Raw genomic sequence first — 15,469 nt, forward strand, 5'->3', positions numbered from 1 at the left:
CGACACGTTGACTTTACATAGTGCACCAAGAGATTGCCTTTCGCTTACGGCCATACCAGCCTGAATACGCCCGATCTCGTCCGATCTCGGAAGCTAAGCAGGGTCGGGCCTGGTTAGTACTTGGATGGGAGACCGCCTGGGAATACCAGGTGCTGTAAGCGTTTTGCTCCAGCAGAGGGTTCTCTTGTGTCATGCGTGGAGCAACTCCCTTTTATTTATCACCCTAATAGTGTTGTGTCTTTTTATTGGACTAAATGCAGTTTGTTAGTGCTTCCCTGCCCTGCCCTGATCAAATCAAATAATGGACAATGCGTTTACCTCAAAATCTAGGCAGTGCATTCAGCATTTGTTTTTAGGCTAGGAGACTGTCAATGTCTGTAGTCCATTAGGGCCCTTCAATGTTTTGACTGATTGCCCCCCCCCCCCCCCCCCCCCCAAAAATAAATAAATAATAATATTCCCCCTATTCCCCGTTGACCGTTTGTCCCTGCTTCTGCAGGTTTTCGCTCTCAAAAGTACACCTTTTTAATAGAAATATATGTCCACGACAACATTTAAAACCCTAGCAGGAAACCACTTTTGAGGTCTGGGAAAAACGGAAGACATATCGATTTTGGGGTGTAGTTACCCTTTTTTAGGCAAGTGTGCGCCAGGAAGAGACCTTTGTTTGGTTAAGCGGTGTTGCTGTAGCGCTCATGTGATTGATTGATGCAAATAATCATGATATAATTCTGCCAGGCCGGCATAGGCTACTTTGCAGTTAACATTTGATTGAGAAGGTTTTTGTGGGAAGCCTTTCCTTCTCTACCACAAGAAGGTTATCATTAGCCTCATCGCTAACGGCTACACAAAGTGTAGACATGCGCGCGCTCCGCACGCATGCGCACGGAAACTGGGCAGTCCTGTGCAGTTTCTGAAAGTTGCGTGGAAATACGAATCACTGATGCATTTTGTTCATGTCTTATGATTCACTTGGGCAAATGAATGGATTTTCTAACAAGTTGAAGGGAATGATTTGATTTCCTCCTTAGCTCAAAGCATTTTGTAATGTTGTTGAATTTCGGTGTAATGTCTGTATTTCGTGATTCCGTGTGGGCGCGCTGTATTTTATAGGGCCCAGGTCCATGAAGTTGTCATAAGTATGAACCTAGGATATGCCCTCTTTTTCCCCCCCACAAGAGTGAAATATATGGTCTGGAAATGCGAGCAAGGTTTGAGCTTTTCAGTGTGTGTCACAAGGTGGACAATTCTCTGTCCCCCTAAGAGTAAGCGACACGTTGACTTTACATAGTGCACCAAGAGATTGCCTTTCGCTTACGGCCATACCAGCCTGAATACGCCCGATCTCGTCCGATCTCGGAAGCTAAGCAGGGTCGGGCCTGGTTAGTACTTGGATGGGAGACCGCCTGGGAATACCAGGTGCTGTAAGCGTTTTGCTCCAGCAGAGGGTTCTCTTGTGTCATGCGTGGAGCAACTCCCTTTTATTTATCACCCTAATAGTGTTGTGTCTTTTTATTGGACTAAATGCAGTTTGTTAGTGCTTCCCTGCCCTGCCCTGATCAAATCAAATAATGGACAATGCGTTTACCTCAAAATCTAGGCAGTGCATTCAGCATTTGTTTTTAGGCTAGGAGACTGTCAATGTCTGTAGTCCATTAGGGCCCTTCAATGTTTTGACTGATTGCCCCCCCCCCCCCCCCCCAAAAAATAAATAAATAATAATATTCCCCCTATTCCCCGTTGACCGTTTGTCCCTGCTTCTGCAGGTTTTCGCTCTCAAAAGTACACCTTTTTAATAGAAATATATGTCCACGACAACATTTAAAACCCTAGCAGGAAACCACTTTTGAGGTCTGGGAAAAACGGAAGACATATCGATTTTGGGGTGTAGTTACCCTTTTTTAGGCAAGTGTGCGCCAGGAAGAGACCTTTGTTTGGTTAAGCGGTGTTGCTGTAGCGCTCATGTGATTGATTGATGCAAATAATCATGATATAATTCTGCCAGGCCGGCATAGGCTACTTTGCAGTTAACATTTGATTGAGAAGGTTTTTGTGGGAAGCCTTTCCTTCTCTACCACAAGAAGGTTATCATTAGCCTCATCGCTAACGGCTACACAAAGTGTAGACATGCGCGCGCTCCGCACGCATGCGCACGGAAACTGGGCAGTCCTGTGCAGTTTCTGAAAGTTGCGTGGAAATACGAATCACTGATGCATTTTGTTCATGTCTTATGATTCACTTGGGCAAATGAATGGATTTTCTAACAAGTTGAAGGGAATGATTTGATTTCCTCCTTAGCTCAAAGCATTTTGTAATGTTGTTGAATTTCGGTGTAATGTCTGTATTTCGTGATTCCGTGTGGGCGCGCTGTATTTTATAGGGCCCAGGTCCATGAAGTTGTCATAAGTATGAACCTAGGATATGCCCTCTTTTTCCCCCCCACAAGAGTGAAATATATGGTCTGGAAATGCGAGCAAGGTTTGAGCTTTTCAGTGTGTGTCACAAGGTGGACAATTCTCTGTCCCCCTAAGAGTAAGCGACACGTTGACTTTACATAGTGCACCAAGCGATTGCCTTTCGCTTACGGCCATACCAGCCTGAATACGCCCGATCTCGTCCGATCTCGGAAGCTAAGCAGGGTCGGGCCTGGTTAGTACTTGGATGGGAGACCGCCTGGGAATACCAGGTGCTGTAAGCGTTTTGCTCCAGCAGAGGGTTCTCTTGTGTCATGCGTGGAGCAACTCCCTTTTATTTATCACCCTAATAGTGTTGTGTCTTTTTATTGGACTAAATGCAGTTTGTTAGTGCTTCCCTGCCCTGCCCTGATCAAATCAAATAATGGACAATGCGTTTACCTCAAAATCTAGGCAGTGCATTCAGCATTTGTTTTTAGGCTAGGAGACTGTCAATGTCTGTAGTCCATTAGGGCCCTTCAATGTTTTGACTGATTGCCCCCCCCCCCCCCCCCCAAAAATAAATAAATAATAATATTCCCCCTATTCCCCGTTGACCGTTTGTCCCTGCTTCTGCAGGTTTTCGCTCTCAAAAGTACACCTTTTTAATAGAAATATATGTCCACGACAACATTTAAAACCCTAGCAGGAAACCACTTTTGAGGTCTGGGAAAAACGGAAGACATATCGATTTTGGGGTGTAGTTACCCTTTTTTAGGCAAGTGTGCGCCAGGAAGAGACCTTTGTTTGGTTAAGCGGTGTTGCTGTAGCGCTCATGTGATTGATTGATGCAAATAATCATGATATAATTCTGCCAGGCCGGCATAGGCTACTTTGCAGTTAACATTTGATTGAGAAGGTTTTTGTGGGAAGCCTTTCCTTCTCTACCACAAGAAGGTTATCATTAGCCTCATCGCTAACGGCTACACAAAGTGTAGACATGCGCGCGCTCCGCACGCATGCGCACGGAAACTGGGCAGTCCTGTGCAGTTTCTGAAAGTTGCGTGGAAATACGAATCACTGATGCATTTTGTTCATGTCTTATGATTCACTTGGGCAAATGAATGGATTTTCTAACAAGTTGAAGGGAATGATTTGATTTCCTCCTTAGCTCAAAGCATTTTGTAATGTTGTTGAATTTCGGTGTAATGTCTGTATTTCGTGATTCCGTGTGGGCGCGCTGTATTTTATAGGGCCCAGGTCCATGAAGTTGTCATAAGTATGAACCTAGGATATGCCCTCTTTTTCCCCCCCACAAGAGTGAAATATATGGTCTGGAAATGCGAGCAAGGTTTGAGCTTTTCAGTGTGTGTCACAAGGTGGACAATTCTCTGTCCCCCTAAGAGTAAGCGACACGTTGACTTTACATAGTGCACCAAGAGATTGCCTTTCGCTTACGGCCATACCAGCCTGAGTGAGCACTTCCTGTTTGGAAAGTGAGACAGGTGTTGGTAATTAAGTCGTGAGTGAGTGAGTGTTTGTTTGCTTGAGAGCTTTTTTGGTTATTTTCAACGTTTTTTGAAGTATAATTTAGATTTTTGGCATTTGAACAAGTTTAAGTTTGGTTCGTTTTTTCCCCCTTTGCAGTTTTGCTGCTTGGGGGAGAGTTTTTTGGGTTAAGGTTTTTTACAATGACGGACAACATGGCAATGGCTAATGGAACGGACAAAGACAAAGAAAATGCTCAACGGAAGAAAAATGGAGATGAAGGAGAGATGAAATATGGCAAAGAATTTACGGTGGCAGTGGAGTTGATGGGAGAAGATAGGGTCACGACGATGGAATTACTACGTGCGATTAAAGAGGTGTGTGGAGAGGTGGTGGGATGTAGAGTAAAAGGAGAAAGAAAGTATGAGGTCACGATGAGAAATGGAAAAGGAAAAGAGCGCTTAATGGATGGATTTATGATTAAAGAAACAAGAATTATGGCAAGAGACATGGTTTCCAATGAACTTATAGTCTCTTTTATGAATTTGCCTGTGTATATGGAAGACAACGCTATATTGGCCAAGCTAGGTAGCTGGGGTGTATCAGCAGTCTCTGAAATCAGGAGGAGAGTTTGGCCAGGGACGGAGATAGCAGATGGAACAAGATACTGCAAAGTGAAATTTACGGACACTGTGAAATCATTGCCGTACTCTACAAGGTTTGACACACTTGAAGGAGGAGAGTACTTTAGAGTCATTCATGACAAGCAGGTCAGAGTTTGTAGGCTCTGTATTCAGCCTGGTCACATTTTGAAGGACTGCCCTGAATTCAAATGTTATAAGTGTGGGAAGCAAGGGCATTATGCAAGAGAATGTGTAGGTGGAAAGGAAAGGGCATTTTGCGAAGGATGTCGCATGAGAACTGACGAGTGCAACTGTGGAGAGGTTGTGAATGAGGAGAGGAGCCAGGATCTCTTTGTGGAGACTGATGTATCACCGAGACCAGAAGAAGATGATGGAGGAGAGGACGTGGTGGAGGGTGGAGAGACGGAGAACGCAAGAAGGGAGAAGATCGAACAGAAGACGAATGAAATAGGGAGCAGTATGGACTCAGCAATAAGAAGAGGGAGCTTTCAGGAGGAGGGGGGGAGTGGGCTGGGTGGAGGAACTGGGGACTCACAGATTTTGGGGGGGACCTCGGGCTATGTGGGTGCCTCGGAAGAAGGTGAAGTGGAGGGGAGTGAGATGCTGACAATAATACAGGAAACGCAAATGGATACAGAAAGCACAACAGGCACTAGAAAGAAGAGTTTAAGTTACGTGGAAGAGATGGATTTAGAATCCATTTCAGATTCAGATGACATGGAACAGATTGACAGAAAATGGGAGGGCTACAGGAAGAGGAAAGCGGTGGCGGAGGCGAAAAAGGATAGAAAAGGAAGAAAACATGACAACAGATAGAGGTAAATGAGAAAATATGTATTATTTTTACTATTTATTGGAATGGTTAATTTTATGTCAATCAATGCAAACGGTTTAAGAACAATGGAAAAATTTCAAAGAATTGTAAAAATGGAGAATTCCGATATTTTATGTCTTCAAGAAACACATTGGGACAACGTATGTATTTTAGAAGTAAGAAAAATATGGAGAGATTTTATTTTTGTTAACAATGGTAGGGGGAATTCAAGTGGTGTTGCAATTTTATTGAGGAAGGATGTAGTAGAGAATGTGAAACATATATATAATGATAATAACGGGAGGATTTTAATTTTAGATTTTGAATATATGAATATGGTTTTTAGAATTATAAATATTTATGCTCCTAATACTGAAATAGAGCGCAAAGATTTATTTTTAGAATTAGGGAAATGGTGTGAGGGGAACTGTATTGTAGTTGGGGATTTTAATATTAAAATGGATAGACTGGATATGACAAGGGGAGCTATTTTTAGAAGTGATGTATCTAGGGGGGTTTTAAAGAAGATGATGTTAGAAAAAGGAATGATTGATATGTGGAGAGAGGAAAATCCAGACAAAAGAGAATTTTCTAGAAGGCAGGTGGTTTTAGGGGTTTTGAAACAAACTAGGATTGATCTGGTTTTAGTAAAAGAAGGTTTGAGGAATTTTATGAAAGCTATTAAGTATGTTTTTACAACTTTTAGTGATCATGCAGGTTTAACATTTTCAGTGGGTTTAGATGAGGAAAGAACAGGGGGTGGGATATGGTGTATGAATGCAGGGTATTTAGAAGATGAGGAATATGGGAAACACCTTAAATCTTTGATAGCATGTGAAATAGAGGATAAGCGGAAAGAGAATGATAAGTGTTTATGGTGGGACAAGGTTAAGGAAAAAATAAAAGTTTTTAGTATAAGATATGCAAGGAAAAAGCGAGGAAGGATGAAAAGAGAAGAAAATGAGTTGAGGGCTAGATTGGATGAAGAAATGGGGAAGTGTGACAGTGAACCTAATTATAATGTAGAAACGTTTTTAGATTTAAAAGCAAAATTGAGTAAATATGAAATAGATAAGTGTAAGGGTGCAATTATAAGAAGTAGGGCAAAGTATGTTTTAGAGGGGGAGAAATGTACTTCATTTTTTCTTGGTTTAGAGAAGAATAAACAGAGGAGAACATATATTAGAGAGATTGAAAATGTAAAGGGTGAAGTTGTTAATGATTATGTAGAGATATTAGAAACAGTGCAGAATTTTTATAAGGATTTATTTAAGAAAGGGGAGGTGGATGAGGGGTGTGTAAAGGAGATATTGAATAGTGTGGATGTGCAAATTAATGTAGAGGATAAACAAATGTGTGATGGGAAGATAACAGTGAATGAAGTTAAAGATGCGATTAGGGGGTTACAAGTAAATAAGAGTCCTGGTGTGGATGGAATAATTGCAGAATTTTATAAAGTATATGAAAGTTTTTTAGCACCTATTTTATTGGAAGTTTATCAATATATGGAGGATAATAATAGTGTTTCAGAATCTATGGTGACAGGGCTGATAACGATTTTATATAAAAATAAGGGGAGCAAATTGAAACTGGAGAATTATAGGCCAATTAGTTTGTTAAATTCGGATTATAAGATTTTAGCTAAGATCCTGGCAAATAGAATGAAGCAAGTTTTAAATGATATTATAGCACCTACACAGAATTATAGTGTGCCTGGTAGAGATATTGCCGATACAATTAATACGATTAGAGATGTGATAAATAAAATGAATCATGATAAGATGGGGGGAATAGTTTTAAGCATAGATTTAAATAAAGCCTTTGATAGGGTAGAGCATGATTTTATGTTTAGGGTAATGGATAAATATGGTTTTGGTAATAGAATAATAGGATGGATAAAATTATTATATAAGAAGGCAAAAAGTAGGGTGAAGTGTAATGGGGTTTTAACTGATTCTTTTATTCTTGAGAGATCTGTGAGACAGGGATGCCCTTTATCAGCTTTATTATTTGTTTTATCGGTGGAACCTTTAGCAGCATTTTTAAAAAAAGATCATCTTATAAATTGTGTACAGACTCCACAAGGAGGTTTTAGTTTGATTCATCAATACGCAGATGATACCACTATAACAGTTAGAGATGAGGGAAGTGTAAAAAGGGTGATGGAGTGTTTTAAAGTATATGGACAAGCATCAGGGGCAAAGGTTAATATGGAGAAGTCAGTTGTAATGTATATTGGGAAGATTAATGAGGGGAATTTTACTTTTAAGGTGGTAAAAGATTATTTTAAGGTGTTAGGAGTGTTTTTAGGGGTGAATGAAATAGAAGCTAGGGATTTGACATGGAGTGGTGTGATAAATAAAGTTAGGAAGGTAGTAAATATGTGGAGGGGGAGGTCTTTGAAGTTAAAAGGGAAAGTCATTGTGATAAATTCCTTGTTGATGTCAATTTTTATTTATGTAATGAATGTTTTGGATATGCCAGAATGGGTTTTATCTGAAATGAATAAGATCTTAGTTGATTTTTTATGGGACGGGAAGGGGGTGAAAATAGCTTTTAAAACTTTGATTGCAGGTTATGAGGAGGGGGGTTTGAAGTTGGTGGATTTAAGGGTAAGGAAAATAGCAATAAGAGTGAAAATGGTAAGGAAATATTTATATGGTGAATTGGATTATGGGTGGAAAAGGTTTTTTAAAGAGTATTTGAATAAGGTTGGGAGGATTGGGGATAATGGTTTATTGATGTGTGTGAAACAGGAAATGTTAGAAAATATACCGTTGTTTTATAAAGAAGTGTTTGGGGCTTGGGGGCAATTTTTACCAAATATTTCTTATGAATGTACCATCTTAGAAAACATTTTAAATCAGCCGATATTTTTAAATCCAAAGATCAAGTCTAAAGATATGACGTTGTTTTGTAAATACTTTATGAGGGCTGGGATGAGGCAGATAGGTGACATAGTATATGAGGTAATTCCTGGGTTCCTTCCGTTGCAGGCAATATATGATAATGTGGTTGAAATAGATGAAGAGATTAGTAAAACTACAGTGGAGAATATGTACAAGAAAATATTAGGATGTATTCCTGGGGAGTGGGTGATTTTAATAAATAAAGAGGTGGCTAAAAGATCTAGGGGTTTACCGGTTTTATATTGTGAAAGTAATGGGGAGAAACATGATTTATCAGGGTTAAAAGTTAAAATGGTTTATAGTAAATGTATTTTAAAAGAGATAAAAGTTCCTGCATCGGAAAAAGTGTGGTCAAGGGTGTTTGCAAATATGGATGTGAAATCAATATGGAAGAATGTAAATGTAAAATATAATTCTATAGAGTGTGAAGACAATGATTTTAAATTGAAACATAATAGGATTTTTACAAATGTGGTTTTGCATCAAATAAATAGGGATATTAAAAGAGAATGTGATATTTGTGGTACGGGGGTGGAACATTTTATGCACTTTTTCGTTGAATGTAGCAGGTTAAAAGATTTTCATGAGTTTTTAAAAGGGCTTTTAGTAAAACATTGGGGGGAGGAGATTTTTAATGGGGTGGAATGGAGGAGATTCTTTCTTTTTGGTATTAATGGGAAAAGTAAAGTTTTGAATTTTAATTTGGTTAATTATGTTTTAAGTCATGCTAGATATGCTGTAAGACAAAGAAGGAATATGGGTCATTATGAAGGGAAATGTGTGAGTGTGGAAGGTCTTTTTAGGAGGACTTTAGAAAATGATACAGAGATAATATATAAATACGGGGGAGGAAATTTTGAAAAACTGTTTGTGTGGGGGAGTACTTTTATTGAAATAATGTCAAATGGGAAACTTGCATTTAATTATTAATTGGAATTAGTGAATGACTGTGTTTTAAATTGGTTTTCTTCTATTACTCTTCTGATGTTATTAAAAGGGTGAATTGTTCATCCTTAATTATTACTGACTGAATGTTGCAAATATTGTACGATTTTTCATAATAAAAAAAAAAAAAAAAAAAAAAATACGCCCGATCTCGTCCGATCTCGGAAGCTAAGCAGGGTCGGGCCTGGTTAGTACTTGGATGGGAGACCGCCTGGGAATACCAGGTGCTGTAAGCGTTTTGCTCCAGCAGAGGGTTCTCTTGTGTCATGCGTGGAGCAACTCCCTTTTATTTATCACCCTAATAGTGTTGTGTCTTTTTATTGGACTAAATGCAGTTTGTTAGTGCTTCCCTGCCCTGCCCTGATCAAATCAAATAATGGACAATGCGTTTACCTCAAAATCTAGGCAGTGCATTCAGCATTTGTTTTTAGGCTAGGAGACTGTCAATGTCTGTAGTCCATTAGGGCCCTTCAATGTTTTGACTGATTGCCCCCCCCCCCCCCCCCAAAAAAATAAATAAATAATAATATTCCCCCTATTCCCCGTTGACCGTTTGTCCCTGCTTCTGCAGGTTTTCGCTCTCAAAAGTACACCTTTTTAATAGAAATATATGTCCACGACAACATTTAAAACCCTAGCAGGAAACCACTTTTGAGGTCTGGGAAAAACGGAAGACATATCGATTTTGGGGTGTAGTTACCCTTTTTTAGGCAAGTGTGCGCCAGGAAGAGACCTTTGTTTGGTTAAGCGGTGTTGCTGTAGCGCTCATGTGATTGATTGATGCAAATAATCATGATATAATTCTGCCAGGCCGGCATAGGCTACTTTGCAGTTAACATTTGATTGAGAAGGTTTTTGTGGGAAGCCTTTCCTTCTCTACCACAAGAAGGTTATCATTAGCCTCATCGCTAACGGCTACACAAAGTGTAGACATGCGCGCGCTCCGCACGCATGCGCACGGAAACTGGGCAGTCCTGTGCAGTTTCTGAAAGTTGCGTGGAAATACGAATCACTGATGCATTTTGTTCATGTCTTATGATTCACTTGGGCAAATGAATGGATTTTCTAACAAGTTGAAGGGAATGATTTGATTTCCTCCTTAGCTCAAAGCATTTTGTAATGTTGTTGAATTTCGGTGTAATGTCTGTATTTCGTGATTCCGTGTGGGCGCGCTGTATTTTATAGGGCCCAGGTCCATGAAGTTGTCATAAGTATGAACCTAGGATATGCCCTCTTTTTCCCCCCCACAAGAGTGAAATATATGGTCTGGAAATGCGAGCAAGGTTTGAGCTTTTCAGTGTGTGTCACAAGGTGGACAATTCTCTGTCCCCCTAAGAGTAAGCGACACGTTGACTTTACATAGTGCACCAAGAGATTGCCTTTCGCTTACGGCCATACCAGCCTGAATACGCCCGATCTCGTCCGATCTCGGAAGCTAAGCAGGGTCGGGCCTGGTTAGTACTTGGATGGGAGACCGCCTGGGAATACCAGGTGCTGTAAGCGTTTTGCTCCAGCAGAGGGTTCTCTTGTGTCATGCGTGGAGCAACTCCCTTTTATTTATCACCCTAATAGTGTTGTGTCTTTTTATTGGACTAAATGCAGTTTGTTAGTGCTTCCCTGCCCTGCCCTGATCAAATCAAATAATGGACAATGCGTTTACCTCAAAATCTAGGCAGTGCATTCAGCATTTGTTTTTAGGCTAGGAGACTGTCAATGTCTGTAGTCCATTAGGGCCCTTCAATGTTTTGACTGATTGCCCCCCCCCCCCCCCCCAAAAATAAATAAATAATAATATTCCCCCTATTCCCCGTTGACCGTTTGTCCCTGCTTCTGCAGGTTTTCGCTCTCAAAAGTACACCTTTTTAATAGAAATATATGTCCACGACAACATTTAAAACCCTAGCAGGAAACCACTTTTGAGGTCTGGGAAAAACGGAAGACATATCGATTTTGGGGTGTAGTTACCCTTTTTTAGGCAAGTGTGCGCCAGGAAGAGACCTTTGTTTGGTTAAGCGGTGTTGCTGTAGCGCTCATGTGATTGATTGATGCAAATAATCATGATATAATTCTGCCAGGCCGGCATAGGCTACTTTGCAGTTAACATTTGATTGAGAAGGTTTTTGTGGGAAGCCTTTCCTTCTCTACCACAAGAAGGTTATCATTAGCCTCATCGCTAACGGCTACACAAAGTGTAGACATGCGCGCGCTCCGCACGCATGCGCACGGAAACTGGGCAGTCCTGTGCAGTTTCTGAAAGTTGCGTGGAAATACGAATCACTGATGCATTTTGTTCATGTCTTATGATTCACTTGGGCAAATGAATGGATTTTCTAACAAGTTGAAGGGAATGATTTGATTTCCTCCTTAGCTCAAAGCATTTTGTAATGTTGTTGAATTTCGGTGTAATGTCTGTATTTCGTGATTCCGTGTGGGCGCGCTGTATTTTATAGGGCCCAGGTCCATGAAGTTGTCATAAGTATGAACCTAGGATATGCCCTCTTTTTCCCCCCCACAAGAGTGAAATATATGGTCTGGAAATGCGAGCAAGGTTTGAGCTTTTCAGTGTGTGTCACAAGGTGGACAATTCTCTGTCCCCCTAAGAGTAAGCGACACGTTGACTTTACATAGTGCACCAAGAGATTGCCTTTCGCTTACGGCCATACCAGCCTGAATACGCATTTCCTGATTGGAGAAGTGACGACAGGTGCTGAGCTGTGAGTGAGTGTTTGCTGGAGAGTGTTTGCTCGAGAGCTATTTTTGTTTAAATTAATTGGTTTTTGCAATATAATTTATTATTTTCTTTAGTTGAATAGTTTAAAGTTGGGTTAGTCTTCCCCCTTGCAGTTTTTTCTGCTTGGGGGAGAGGTTTTTTGGATTTATTTTTTTACTATGACGAACAACATGGAAAAGACAAACGGAATGGACAAAGACAACGAAAAGGCGCAACGGAAGAAAAATGAAGATAACGAAGGAATGAAATATGGAAAAGAATACACGGTGGCAATTAAGTTGGAAGGAGAAGACAAAGTGACGACAATGGAACTACTAAGAGCAATTAAGGAGGTGTGTGGAGAGGTGGTGGGATGCCGAATGAAAGGAGAAAAGAATTATGAAATTACGATGAGAAATGAAAGAGGAAAAGAACGGTTAATGGATGGATTGCGAATAAAGGACACAAGGATTCTGGCGAGAAATATTAATGTGAAGGAATTGGTGGTGTCTTTTATGAATCTCCCAGTATACGTAGAAGATGGTGTGATACTGAGCAAGCTGAGTAGCTGGGGAGTGACGGCCGTCTCGGAGATAAGGAGGAGAGTTTGGCCAGGAACGGAGGTGGTTGACGGGACACGTTTCTGCAAGGTCAAGTTCACAGAAAAAGTGACATCATTACCTTATTCTACAAGATTTGAGACGTTGGAGGGAGCAGAATATTTCAGGGTCATTCACGACAAACAGGTCAGAGTGTGCCGTATGTGTATCCAACCCGGGCACATAGTAAAAGACTGCCCGGAATTTAAGTGTTTTAAGTGTGGCAACAAGGACACTATGCGAGAGAATGTGATGGAGAGAAGGAAAGGAATTTGTGTGGTGGATGCAGAAAGAGATTGGCGGAGTGCAACTGTGGAGAGGTTGGGGCTGAAGAGGGGAGTCAAACAATATTCGAGGAAGCAGTGGTATTGTCGCAAGAAGGAGAAGAAGATGGAGGAGAGGACGTGGTGGAAGGTGGAGAGACGGAGGAAGGAAGAAGGAAGAAGGACCAGAAGATACATGAAATTGGGAGTAGTATGGACTCAGAAATAAGAAGAGGGAGTTTTCAGGAGGAGGGGGGGAGTGGACTGGGGGGAAGCACGGGGGACTCACAGGTTTTGGGGGAAAGCACAGCACTAACAAGTAGCGTGGGGGGTGAAGAAATGGAGGGGGTTATGGAGTTGATGACAATACCAGAGACGGCGATGAGCACGGGGAGCACAACGGAGGTGGATGCCAAGAGTGGGAGTTGGCTGGATAACATGGACTTGGAGGAGATATCGGACACGGATGATGGGCAAATGATGGAAAGAACGAGGGAAGGATACAGGAAGAGGAAAGCGGTGGGAAAAGGGGGAGAGAAAGGGTGGAAGAAGAAAGAAACTGGATAACAGGTAGAGGATAATGAAATTATATTTTATTATTTTATTATTTATTAGAATGGTCAATATAATGTCAATAAATGCAAATGGTTTGAGAACAATGGGTAAATTTAATAGAATAGTCCAAATGAAGAATTCAGATATTTTATGTATTCAAGAAACACACTGGGATAATGTTTGTGTTTTAGAAGTAAAAAAAATATGGAGGGATTTTATTTATGTAAACAATGGCAGAGGGAATTCAAGTGGGGTTGCAATTTTATTAAGGAAGGATGTAGTAGAAAATGTGAAGAAGATATATAATGATAATAATGGGAGGATTATAATTTTGGATTTTGAATATATGAATAGGGTTTTTAGGATTATAAATATTTATGCGCCGAATAATGAGATAGAGCGAAAGAATTTATTTTTAGAATTAGGGAAATGGTGCAAGGGTAACTGTATTTTAGTTGGGGATTTTAATGTTAAAATGGATAGATTAGATATGTCAAGGGGAGCTATTTTTAGAAATGACGTATCGAGAGGGGTTTTAAGGAAGATTATGTGTGAAAACAGTCTGATTGATATATGGAGAGACGAGAACCCGAATAAGAGAGGTTTTTCTAGAAGGCAGGTGGTTTTAGGGGAGTTGAAACAGACACGGATAGATCTGGTTTTAGTAAATGAAGGGTTAAGGAATTTTATGAAGGATATTAATTATATTTTTACAACTTTTAGTGATCATGCTGGGTTAACATTTTCGGTGGGGTTAGATAAGGGAAGGAAAGGGGGAGGAATATGGTGCATGAATGCAGGGTATCTAGGTGATGAAGAATATGGAATACAGCTTAAATCTTTGATAGAACATGAAATGGAGGATAAGCAAAAAGGGAATGATAAGTGCCAGTGGTGGGAAAATGTAAAGAAAAAAATTAAAGGTTTTAGTATTAGATATGCAAGGAAGAAGAGGAGTAGGATGACAAGAGAAGAACAGTTTTTAAGAGAAAAATTGAATGAAGAAATGAGGAAATGTGATATTGATCCTATTTATAATATTGAAAGGTTTTTAGATTTAAAGGCACAATTGAGCAAATGTGAAATAGATAAGTGTAAGGGGGCATCTATTAGAAGTAGGGCAAAGTATGTGTTGGAAGGGGAGAAATGTCTTTTTTTCTTGGTTTAGAGAAAACTAAACAGACGAAATCATATATTAGTGAGATAGAAAATGTAAAGGGTGAAGTGGTAAATGATTATGTTGAGATATTAGAAACCGTACAGAATTTTTATAAGGATTTATTTAAGAAAGGGGAGGTGGATGAGGGGAGTGTAAAGGAGATTTTAGGCAGCGTGGATGTGCAAATTGGTGTTGAGGATAAGCAAAGATGTGATAGGAAGATAACAGTGGATGAAGTGAAAGATGCAATTAAGGGTTTACAAATAAATAAAAGTCCTGGAGTAGATGGACTAATTGCAGAGTTTTATAAAATGTATGAAAGTTTTTTAGCACCGATTTTAATGGAAGTGTATCAATATATGGAAGATAATAATACTGTTTCAGACTCCATGGTGACAGGGCTGATAGATTTTATATAAAAATAAGGGGAGCAAATTAAAGGCCAATTAGGCCAATTAGTTTATTAAACTCTGATTATAAGATTTTAGCTAAGATATTGGCAAATAGAATGAAGATGGTTTTAAATTATATTATAGCACCTACACAAAATTATAGTGTGCCTGGAAGAGACATAGCTGATACTATTATTACACTTAGAGATGTGATAAATAAAATGAATAGCGATAAGAGAGGGGGAATTGTTTTAAGTATAGATTTTAATAAAGCTTTTGACAGGGTGGAACATGATTTTATGTTTAGGGTACTGGAAAAATATGGGTTTGGAAACAGAATAATAGGATGGATTAAATTATTATATAGAAAGGCAAAAAGTAGAGTAAAATGCAATGGGGTTTTAACAGATTCTTTTATTCTTGAGAGATCGGTGAGACAGGGGTGCCCTTTATCAGCATTATTGTATGTTTTATCGGTAGAACCCTTAGCGGCATATCTTAAAAAAGATAATTTTATAAATTGTGTAGAGACTCCGCAAGGAGGTTTTAGTTTAATTCATCAATATGCAGACGATACCACAATAACAGTTAGAGATGA

General features: G+C 39.8%; 4 non-coding genes across 4 annotated transcripts; all 4 read left to right on the forward strand.

Moving 5' to 3' along the window:
* Positions 1-42: 42 nt before the first annotated feature.
* LOC139403421 (5S ribosomal RNA) lies at positions 43-161 on the forward strand. The gene has a single exon (XR_011633469.1). It is a non-coding gene; the product is annotated as a 5S ribosomal RNA (ribosomal RNA).
* Positions 162-1,312: 1,151 nt separating this feature from the next.
* On the forward strand, positions 1,313-1,431 carry LOC139403422 (5S ribosomal RNA). The gene has a single exon (XR_011633470.1). It is a non-coding gene; the product is annotated as a 5S ribosomal RNA (ribosomal RNA).
* Positions 1,432-2,579: 1,148 nt separating this feature from the next.
* Positions 2,580-2,698, forward strand: LOC139403424 (5S ribosomal RNA). The gene has a single exon (XR_011633471.1). It is a non-coding gene; the product is annotated as a 5S ribosomal RNA (ribosomal RNA).
* Positions 2,699-10,577: 7,879 nt separating this feature from the next.
* On the forward strand, positions 10,578-10,696 carry LOC139403425 (5S ribosomal RNA). Its single transcript, XR_011633472.1, has one exon. It is a non-coding gene; the product is annotated as a 5S ribosomal RNA (ribosomal RNA).
* The last annotated feature ends 4,773 nt before the right edge of the window (positions 10,697-15,469 follow it).

Source organism: Oncorhynchus clarkii, unplaced genomic scaffold, assembly GCF_045791955.1.
Source record: "Oncorhynchus clarkii lewisi isolate Uvic-CL-2024 unplaced genomic scaffold, UVic_Ocla_1.0 unplaced_contig_2029_pilon_pilon, whole genome shotgun sequence".
Classification (NCBI taxonomy): domain Eukaryota; kingdom Metazoa; phylum Chordata; class Actinopteri; order Salmoniformes; family Salmonidae; genus Oncorhynchus; species Oncorhynchus clarkii.